Source organism: Nanorana parkeri, unplaced genomic scaffold, assembly GCF_000935625.1.
Source record: "Nanorana parkeri isolate BGI_ZX_2015 unplaced genomic scaffold, ASM93562v1 scaffold2501, whole genome shotgun sequence".
NCBI lineage: Eukaryota > Metazoa > Chordata > Amphibia > Anura > Dicroglossidae > Nanorana > Nanorana parkeri.
In genome coordinates this window covers 64,862-74,537 of record NW_017308769.1, presented here as the reverse complement: position 1 = coordinate 74,537, position 9,676 = coordinate 64,862, and the positions used below count along the sequence as shown (strand labels likewise).

The following is a 9,676-nucleotide window of genomic DNA, read 5'->3' as shown; positions in this document are numbered from 1 at the left end:
ACAAATGAGGCAAAGGAGCTCATGCATGTCGTTTTTTGACTGTGCGTTTAACGCATGTCCACGCATAGACAAAAATGCGTGTGTTACCAGCCATGTTTGGGGTGCCCTTACAGACAACCCAACCTGCAAAACCTTATTTCAGGGAGGTGCCCTTTCTGGTTTTTTTACAGCGGCCGTTACTCTGAGGCTACTCTAGAGATCACATGACCTTCCTCCAGGAGGCAAGCCTCGTTCTGAGGCTACTCTAGAGACCACATGACCTTCCTCTAGGAGGCAAGCCTCACTCTGAAACTTTACCCACTGATATCTTACCGGAAAGGTTTACTCAGAGTAAACCTTTCAGGGAGAAAATGCCTCTCTCGCGGACATCAGGGAGCCGCTATCTATTAGAGGGAGACTCCCTGAACATCAGGGAGACTTGAGATCCCTGCCATTAACAAGCGGCCTTGTGTGATTTTGCTACTGCTCAAAAAGTTCTCATTTCCTTTTTTGAGCTGCACCGCTCAGGGGTGAACCACGAAAATAAGGGGATTTCATGCTGAGCGTTGTCACGCTTCGTGAAACATGTGACATAACGCTCAGTTGTGCTAACAGTGGTCCATACGGTGTGCTGAAGTGTGTAGAGTGCAGTGCCAAGTATTTGGGAAGGAAGCTGTCACATGATCGCTCGCCAGGGGCAGAATTGCTAACGAACCGCTTTCATTCTTCTTTGACGTCGCAACCTTACTGGCTGGAGCAGCGAACTGTCCCTGCATTGCCGCCCCTTCGCTCGTTCTGAGGCAGCCATCCCCATTAGGGGGAACGGTTGCTGCACAGCTGTAATTCTACTGCTGGTGATATGCCGCTGGAGCAGGGGTGGGCAAACTCTGGCACTAAAACTACAAATCCCATCATGCATCTGTCTCTGGGAGTCATGTCTGTGAGAATCTTGCAATGCCTCATGGGACGTGTAGTTCCACAACAGCTGGAGGGCTACGTGTGTTAAGGCGCAATATTATGCATGTGCTTAGCATGCAGCGGACTGGGAAACGTTTTTTGTATTCTCCATCGCCGTTTTTTCAGTTTTTATTTTATTGGTGGACGGGGGTCGTATTACAGCACAGGTCCACTTTAAATATGTTGCCTGCTATGCGTGAGCCATTCCAGCACACCCACATGAGAAATGTGCAGTGTACTCGCCGTGTTTATCCCCCCGCCATGACAGCACTAGGTGTGTGTGTGTTCTGCTGCTCAAACAGTCTCCACAACAAGAGGAGTGACAGCGCAGCTGCCTCCCGCAGCATCACATCCCCCTAGCAACCGGTGACGCAGTCTCCGCCTCAGCCCCGCCCACCGCTCGCCACACCTCCGCCACTGCGCCTGCGCACAGCCTCGCACCACCTCCACACGGGGACCCGGGAGAAGGGGGAGAATCAGCTCGCTGCACCGCGCATGCGCAGCATTCGGCTGAGAGCAGCAGCGGCAGAAGCATCAGCGAGCGGAGCGGACCCCGCGGAAGGAGCAGCCCGAGCCCGAGCTGTGAGTACCGGTCTGTTCTGCTTGTCACGCCCGCCCGTATCCCCTCCGCACGGCGTCTGCCTCGGCCTGCCGTGTACCCGGAGGCAGCGCATCATGGATGCAGCCACTGCTCCACCCACACTGTGGATGCTGGATGGCCAGCACTGGCATGCCATGGCACCGCTGGCCACGTGTGTATGTGTGCGCGCACCCCTCTGTGCATGCCCATCACCGGGCACAGGGCGATGTAGGTGCCCGTGGTGGAGGGATGATGGTCGTCCTATCTGATCGTCATCATTGTGAGCTGATGGGGGTGGTTGTCCATTGTACGGTTGGATACAGATGGGGAGGTTGTACGTAAGATTCAACAAATATTCTCAGAAATGCCGTTTTAGCCGCTGTTCGTTTGACGCAATCGCCCTCAACGAAACGCTTACGCCTGAAAATGAAAAGCGTGCCAGAAACACGTGTAAAAAACCAAATGCACCGATAAAGAGCGAAGACACTGACGTCAAGATTGTACCGAGCCTGCTGTACATGACGCCTATGCTTTTGCGGTAACTGGGCTTTTTTATTGGTTCACTGCTTTGTGAATGGAGGTGGGTCTCTATTGAACCACCATGGCCCCGCGTGCTGGTCGATCTTCCACGAATATTGGAAATCATCCCTCTGTGACAGCTGGAGATTTTTTTTGTGTTGTCATTGGTTGTTGAGAAGTAAAGAGCGCAGGGGGAGTGGCTACTGTAGTGGCTGGCAACGATTCACATTAACACGCACAGCTATGCTCGTAACAGGAAGTGACCCCTCCTTGTTGTCACCAGACCCGCGCTCTATCAGATCGTGTCATTCATCTCTAATTCCGAATTGTACATTTCATCGCAAGAACCGCGAGGCGGAAACTTCTCCAGCGGGTTCACACTGTTGCGGCGTGTATCAGATGTAGATATTGTTCAACAATGCCATTGCATTTTGGCAGCTGCAGATGCCGCGGCTGCCTGAGTACAATAGCCAGCCGGGGAGATCCCTCTGCTGTTCAGATGGGGGAATCCATTGATTTTGGATTGAACAGTCTATGGCGGTCTTTAGAGGGGGCCACCATACCTTACGTGATGTCATAGTTGGCACATTTGATTTTGGAATGGAGTTTCCCAAGCTCTGAACCTGAGCTCCTGTATACCTGGAAGGACGCTCCTTCTGATGCCACCCAATCAGCTACGTGTTGGGGAATTCCTTCCCTGTAGCTGCATGTAAACAAAGGGGCATGGTGCAGTGATGTCATTGACCTTTATTTGGCCAATGACGTTGACTATATATCTCTACGTGCCCATATTTGGTCAGCGACGTTGACTATATATCGCTACGTGCCCATATTTGGTCAGCGACGTTGACTATATATCGCTACGTGCCCATATTTGGTCAGCGACGTTGACTATATATCGCTACGTGCCCATATTTGGTCAGCAGCGTTGACTATATATCGCTACGTGCCCATATTTGGTCAGCGGCGTTGACTATATATCGCTACGTGCCCATATTTGGTCAGCGACGTTGACTATATATCGCTACGTGCCCATATTTGGTCAGCGACGTTGACTATATATCGCTACGTGCCCATATTTGGTCAGCGACGTTGACTATATATCGCTACGTGCCCATATTTGGTCAGCGGCGTTGACTATATATCGCTACGTGCCCATATTTGGTCAGCGGCGTTGACTATATATCGCTACGTGCCCATATTTGGTCAGCGACGTTGACTATATATCGCTACGTGCCCATATTTGGTCAGCGACGTTGACTATATATCGCTACGTGCCCATATTTGGTCAGCGGCGTTGACTATATATCGCTACGTGCCCATATTTGGTCAGCGACGTTGACTATATATCGCTACGTGCCCATATTTGGTCAGCGACGTTGACTATATATCGCTACGTGCCCATATTTGGTCAGCGGCGTTGACTATATATCGCTACGTGCCCATATTTGGTCAGCGGCGTTGACTATATATCGCTACGTGCCCATATTTGGTCAGCGACGTTGACTATATATCGCTACGTGCCCATATTTGGTCAGCGGCGTTGACTATATATCGCTACGTGCCCATATTTGGTCAGCGGCGTTGACTATACATCGCTACGTGCCCATATTTGGTCAGCGACGTTGACTATACATCGCTGCGTGCCCATATTTGGTCAGCGGCGTTGACTATACATCGCTGCGTGCTCATATTTGGTCAGCGGCGTTGACTATACATCGCTACGTGCCCATATTTGGTCAGCGACGTTGACTATACATCGCTGCGTGCCCATATTTGGTCAGCGGCGTTGACTATACATCGCTGCGTGCTCATATTTGGTCAGCGGCGTTGACTATACATCGCTACGTGCCCATATTTGGTCAGCGACGTTGACTATACATCGCTGCGTGCCCATATTTGGTCAGCGGCGTTGACTATACATCGCTGCGTGCTCATATTTGGTCAGCGGCGTTGACTATACATCGCTACGTGCCCATATTTGGTCAGCAGCGTTGACTATACATCGCTACGTGCCCATATTTGGTCAGCGGCGTTGACTATCGCTACGTGCCCATATTTGGTCAGCGACGTTAACTATATATCGCTATGTGGCCATATAAGTATGATGTTACTGCACCCCGCCCCTTTGTTTATGTACAGGATGGGGAATTCCTCAGCACGCAGCTGATTGGGCGACAGCAGGGGGCCCCATGTCCCTTCCAGGTTCAGAGGAGCTCTGATTCGGACTGGGTTCCTTATCCCTCCATGTTAGATGTTGGTCCATCCCAGAGAGGAAGCTTCATCCATTGATTGCTGCCCCTCGGTAACATTGTCCGCATAGCTTCAGCCTTTGCTGCCAGTGACATAGCTTCCTCTAAACCTCTATGCAGCAGGCCAGGAGTCACAGAAGGACAGCTTCCATCTGAAGCATCTCACGCAGGTACATGTAAGAGAGGCATTGTAGCTGGAGAGGGAGTGGATACCAGTGTTGTGTTTGGTGACTGGTTTGTGCTCCTTGGGAATCTATACAGTGCAGATATAACTGTACATTTCACCACACGCATTACAATCTGCCAGGCTGGCCATACACTACACAATCTGATCTGAGGTGTCTGATTCTGCATGATCCTCATCTGGAGGTTCTTCATTTCTCTAGACCAGGGGTAGGCAACTTTGGCCCTCCAGCTGTGGTGAAACTACAAATCTCCTCATGCCTTGGCCTCAGGAGTCATGTCTGTGACTGTCAGTGTCTTGCAATGCCTAATGGGACTTGTAGTTCCGCAACAGCTGCAGTGTCAAGGTGGCCTACCCCTGTTCTACCTATACAAGTGATCTTCATATTCATAAATGATGCCTTACATTATTCATCCAATTATCTAGATCAGGGGTAGGGAACCTCGGCGCGCCGTCTGTGGGCAACCTACAAATCCCATCATGCCTTGGCCTCAGGAGTCATGCCTGGGACTGTCAGTGTCTTGCAATGCCTCATGGGACTTGTAGTTCCACAACAGCTGCAGTGCCGAGGTGGCGTACCCTGGGGTAGAATATTGATGGGAATTGGCGTATTTTATAGCTTGCGGTGACCGCATCCCATGTACCCAGAATGCCTCTCTTCTTCTGAACTCTACATCAGTTACATTGTTTTGGGGTTTTGAAGTTTTTATATTGATTTGGTATTTAAAGGGCCATACAGTGATAATGATACATGACATACCATGAAGGGATGAGAGCCGTTGTCCCGAAGAGCTTGCAATCTATCAGGATCATGGATAGACACAAGGGGCAGGGCCATCCTCATACATGAAGTCCTAGCCCAGCCCTCGTACACTGATAACGGATCATCTTTTCCCTCCTCGGGATCAATATCCAGTCATCAGTTTGCATGATTGGCTGCTTAAGTCCCCATCGCCATGACCTGTAGAGCGACACAAGTGGCCCCTCCGTTATGGAGACGCCATCAGGGGATGACACTTCCCGAATAGCTTGGAATCAGGAGAAAGTTATACGATATGACTATTGGCGACCTGGCTCCTGGGATTTGTCCAGACCCTGGATAGTTGATATGTTGAACCTGCAGGCGGAGGGTGCTGTCAGAAGGCCTATTCACACCAGAGGGTGCAAGTCATGCTTTGTATAACGCATGCCCACTGGTATGGGTCGTCACAGTGCGTTGCATATTCACCTTTTGCTTTAAGCCTGATGTTGGACATTTCTGGCTCATTCACACCAGCCCCAACATATAGACATGGCAATTTGCCTCATGTCCTATGGCAGGGATAGGCAACTACAAATCCTGTCATGCCTCTGCTTCTGGTAGTCGTGGCTGTTGGAAATGCCTCATGGGACTTGTAGTTCTGCTGATGTTGCCTACCCCTACCATAGGACATCTAGGTCTAGGCGCTGAGGCAACACTGGTGTGAACGGGTCCTGTGTATTCGCTTTTCCTGATGTACATGACTGAATTCTGCGTTGCTTGCTGGTGTTCAAGAACACGGCATTTACAGACATTCACATGCCATCGGACGTGCTGCCATCACCAGCAGAGGATTGTCCCTGGACTCGGGGGCGATCGTGCACAAGTAATTGCAGCGCGTCTGATTGCATGCGAATGGCTGAGGGCGCTGTCAGCTGTCATTTGCTTTCTACGGCACTTCCTGCTCACAGCTGCTCAAGAGCATTTTGTGAGAGTCATCCAGTCGGTCTCATTCGCAGATGTGAATGGGGCATTAACGTGTGAATGATTCAGACTAGAGTCACACCGATCTGTGACCACCCAGCAATCGTACACGAAACGATATAGCCGCGCGGTCACTGAATTGCACACCGCCGCTGATTGCGCCATTCTTTTCTAAAGGCACCCCAGGCAGGTCACTCGGTTTCCCTCCGCAATTCGGACCGTGCAATCGTGCACGATCGCAGCTGAAGAAACGCGTGTTGCGACAAAAGGTACACGTACCTTTCCTCGGTGATTGCCTCGTGGATATAACCCGATTGAGGCACGGTTCACACATAGGCGAAAACGTAACCCTGTGGCAATCGTGCATGAAACGGCATGGTCACGGAATCGCGCTGGTGGTGCCATTCTATTCTAATTTCCTGCCGCAATTCTGTCCGTGCAATCGCACACAATTATGGCTGAAAAAAACATGCGTCGTGTGTCCGGAAAAAGGTATATGTACCTTTTTTTTTTTCGGCGATTGCTGCGCGGAAATAACCTGATTGAAATCAATGGGGCCGCGCGGCAACCACTGTGCACAAACTTGCGGTCCCGGGATCGCACAGGTTTGAACCTGGCCTGATAATCAACGGTACCGCGCGGGAAACGCTGTGTGCAACTGCGCACGAACGCGTGGTACCTTGACACACGTCTCGGGGTCGCTCAAGTGTGCACCTGGCCTCACTGCTGCACCTCGATGATTTATCTGATTGTATCCCCAATAATAATCAGCCGGTTACTTTAGATCTGATGGGTTGGTTTGAATTTGCGAGCGGAGTGACATTTGCATCGGCATGTTCCCCGATTGCCTTATAAGAGCATCTCCGTTCCATCCCTTATCTGTAGATCAGTGATGAGGAATCTGATCCCCTCCATGCGGTCCATCTTCATCCTCTCATGTTGTATATACATTGTATGCCAGAAGCAGGAGTGATTGTTCTGGTTGCTCCACGTGTGATATGTGTTGTTTCAGCCCCTCTCTCCTCTGTGCTCTCCATCTGTCAGTTGACTGGCGTGCTCTTTGTATTGCTCTTTGTATTGTTTTAGTTGTACCCCCCAGGGCCTGTGCTTTGGAGTTTTACATCCCATTCAAGTAGAAGATATCAGGATGACTACCAGTAGCAAGTCTTCCTCACCGGAGCTTCTCCTTTCACCTCCCCGTCTGGGCTTGTTTTGGATTTCTTCTATTTCTGGGGAAGAAGTAAAATAATGGTTTTCTAGCTGCCTCCCGAAGCTTCAAACCCACAGAGCTTGGAGCGTTGGCGAGGAACGCCGTCTACGGCTGGAACTGGGCTTAATCTGAAAGTGCAGCACACAGGCGTTCTTTGACAATGTGAATGATCTTGGCAGTGTGTTACTGTAGTTGGACTGAGTCACAGTTTGCAGTTGATATCAGGACGCAGAAGGATATCTAACAGAGGTTTTTGGCTGATCTGCTGTTCTCCGTCGTGCTTTTCATTGACGAGGCGAAAGCACGGTCTATGATTTTTGCAGTGCTGATCGAAAGGTGGCCCAACTGCCCCGGAATAACTATAATCATACACCTGGGTAGCTTAGGGTGATTGTATTTAGAAATGAAAGGTCCTTCCAAAAGGGTGGAGGTAGGTGAAGGTTCCAGAGTATCCTGGTTGAGAATGGTTGGTCTAGATCAGCCTCTCTGAACCTGGGTACCATGACACCCTAGTGTTCCTTCTGGCTTTTTCAGGGGTGCCTCAAAATGTTGTGGTAGTGGTACTATGGTGTGAAGGGGGAATGAAGACTCTGGTCTCTCATATGAAAGAGGGGCTCCTGATGTGAAGAAGAACTCTGATATGAAAGGGGGGCTTCTGCTGTGAAGAGGAACTCTGATATGAAAGAGGGGCTCCTGATGTGAAGAAGAACTCTGATATGAAAGGGGGGCTCCTGGTGTGAAGAAGGACTCTGATATGAAAGGGGGGCTTCTGCTGTGAAGAGGAACTCTGATATGAAAGGGGGGCTCCGATATGAAAGGGAGGGGGGCTACATATGCAAAGGGTGACTTTGATGTGAAGGGGGTAATCTTGATTTGAAGGGGGAAATACTTGTGTGGGGCTCCCCCTTAAAATCTGACATTTTAGACTGGGTGCCTCGAGATTTTACATACTTTTAAAGCTGGTCTAGACCAGGGGTGACCAAACGTTGGCCCTCCAGCTGTGGTGAAACTACAAATCCCACCATGTAATGCCTTAAGATATATGTAGATTCACCACAGCTGGAGTTTTGGGGCCAAAGTTTGGCTACCTCTCTTCTAGACCAACCATAATTCTCTGGAACCCTAGGGCAGGGGTGGCAAATTAATGCAAAATTCAGGAGTCAGTCTAATTAAGGAGCCAGCTGGATTTTTTTTTTTAGTATTCAGCTCCATTGACAAGTAGAGTATGTGCCAGCTGTACATTTTAAGGCGCATTGGCTACTTGACTGCTGTCCTAGGGTCCCTCCAGAGGTTACTAGGGGTTCCTGGAGCTGTGGCCAATTGACCTCCTATGTGATGGTGCCTACATGGTTCCAAGTCCAATGCCACTTGGCAGAGCCAGCGGCGTCACACCAATGATCTTTTTAGGTGACTGTAAGGGTTAAATTCTGACCACTGTTGTAAAAGAAGAAATGATTTCCACTGACCACCAAAGTACTGATGGACTTATCTTAGTAGGAGCTCCCTGGGACTGGAAAATGATTTGAAGAGTTCTTCTGGGGTGAAGCGTTTGAGAGAGGCTGTTTAGAAGGTATGAAGTGCAGGTTCTGCACAGATTTCATTTGCCTCTACTACAGACGATTGTTGGCTGTTTTGAATATGCAAAGCCTCAGCACTGCAGTGTATTTTAGTGTCTTCTGGGTTCAGCTGCTGTGCTTAGCACGGCAGTTTTGAGCAGGCCAAACTTGACATGCAAATTCACCACACCTTGAAGCATCCCGGCCGAGTAGCCGCCATGTTAGTGTCTAGGAAAGGGGAAATGTGGCTCAACCACTTTCTTTTACTGCCCCTTGGCCATCCATGTGAACCTAGCCTTACAAACACAGAGCTGAATTACTTCCAATGTCTTTTATTTCTGTCTAGAGTTTGACTAGGGCAAGGGTAGGCAAACTCTGTCAGTCAGCGTTGGTGAAAAAACAAATCCCATCATGCCGGTGGCTGTCGGAGCCTTGCAATGTCTATTGGGATTTGTAGTTGCACCGCAGCTGGAGGGCTAGAGTTAGTGTACCTCTGGTCTACCCCTGGTTAAAATATAAAGATATACTTGCTTGACCCTTGATCCCACTTGGCTGCTAGACCGGTCCCTGCAACCTCTTCTTCTGTCCTGGGCTCTGGTGATGCGTGACATCTGCTTTAGATGTGAGGACACTGGCAGAGCGGAGGGCAAGAGAGGTGAGCGCTGGCACCTACAGGACCGAGGATCAGGTGAATAAATCTTCTGTATTCCGACCCC

General features: G+C 49.9%; 1 protein-coding gene across 2 annotated transcripts in view; it reads left to right on the top strand.

The window, feature by feature from the left end:
• The first annotated feature begins 1,446 nt into the window (after positions 1–1,446).
• LOC108801802 (protein FAM49A) overlaps positions 1,447–9,676 on the top strand; it is a 72,379-nt gene continuing 64,149 nt past the window's right edge. For both annotated transcript variants that reach the window (XM_018573711.1, XM_018573713.1), the window contains exon 1: positions 1,447–1,518. The gene's annotated coding sequence lies outside the window, so the exon portion shown is untranslated. The remainder of the gene's footprint in view (positions 1,519–9,676) is intronic.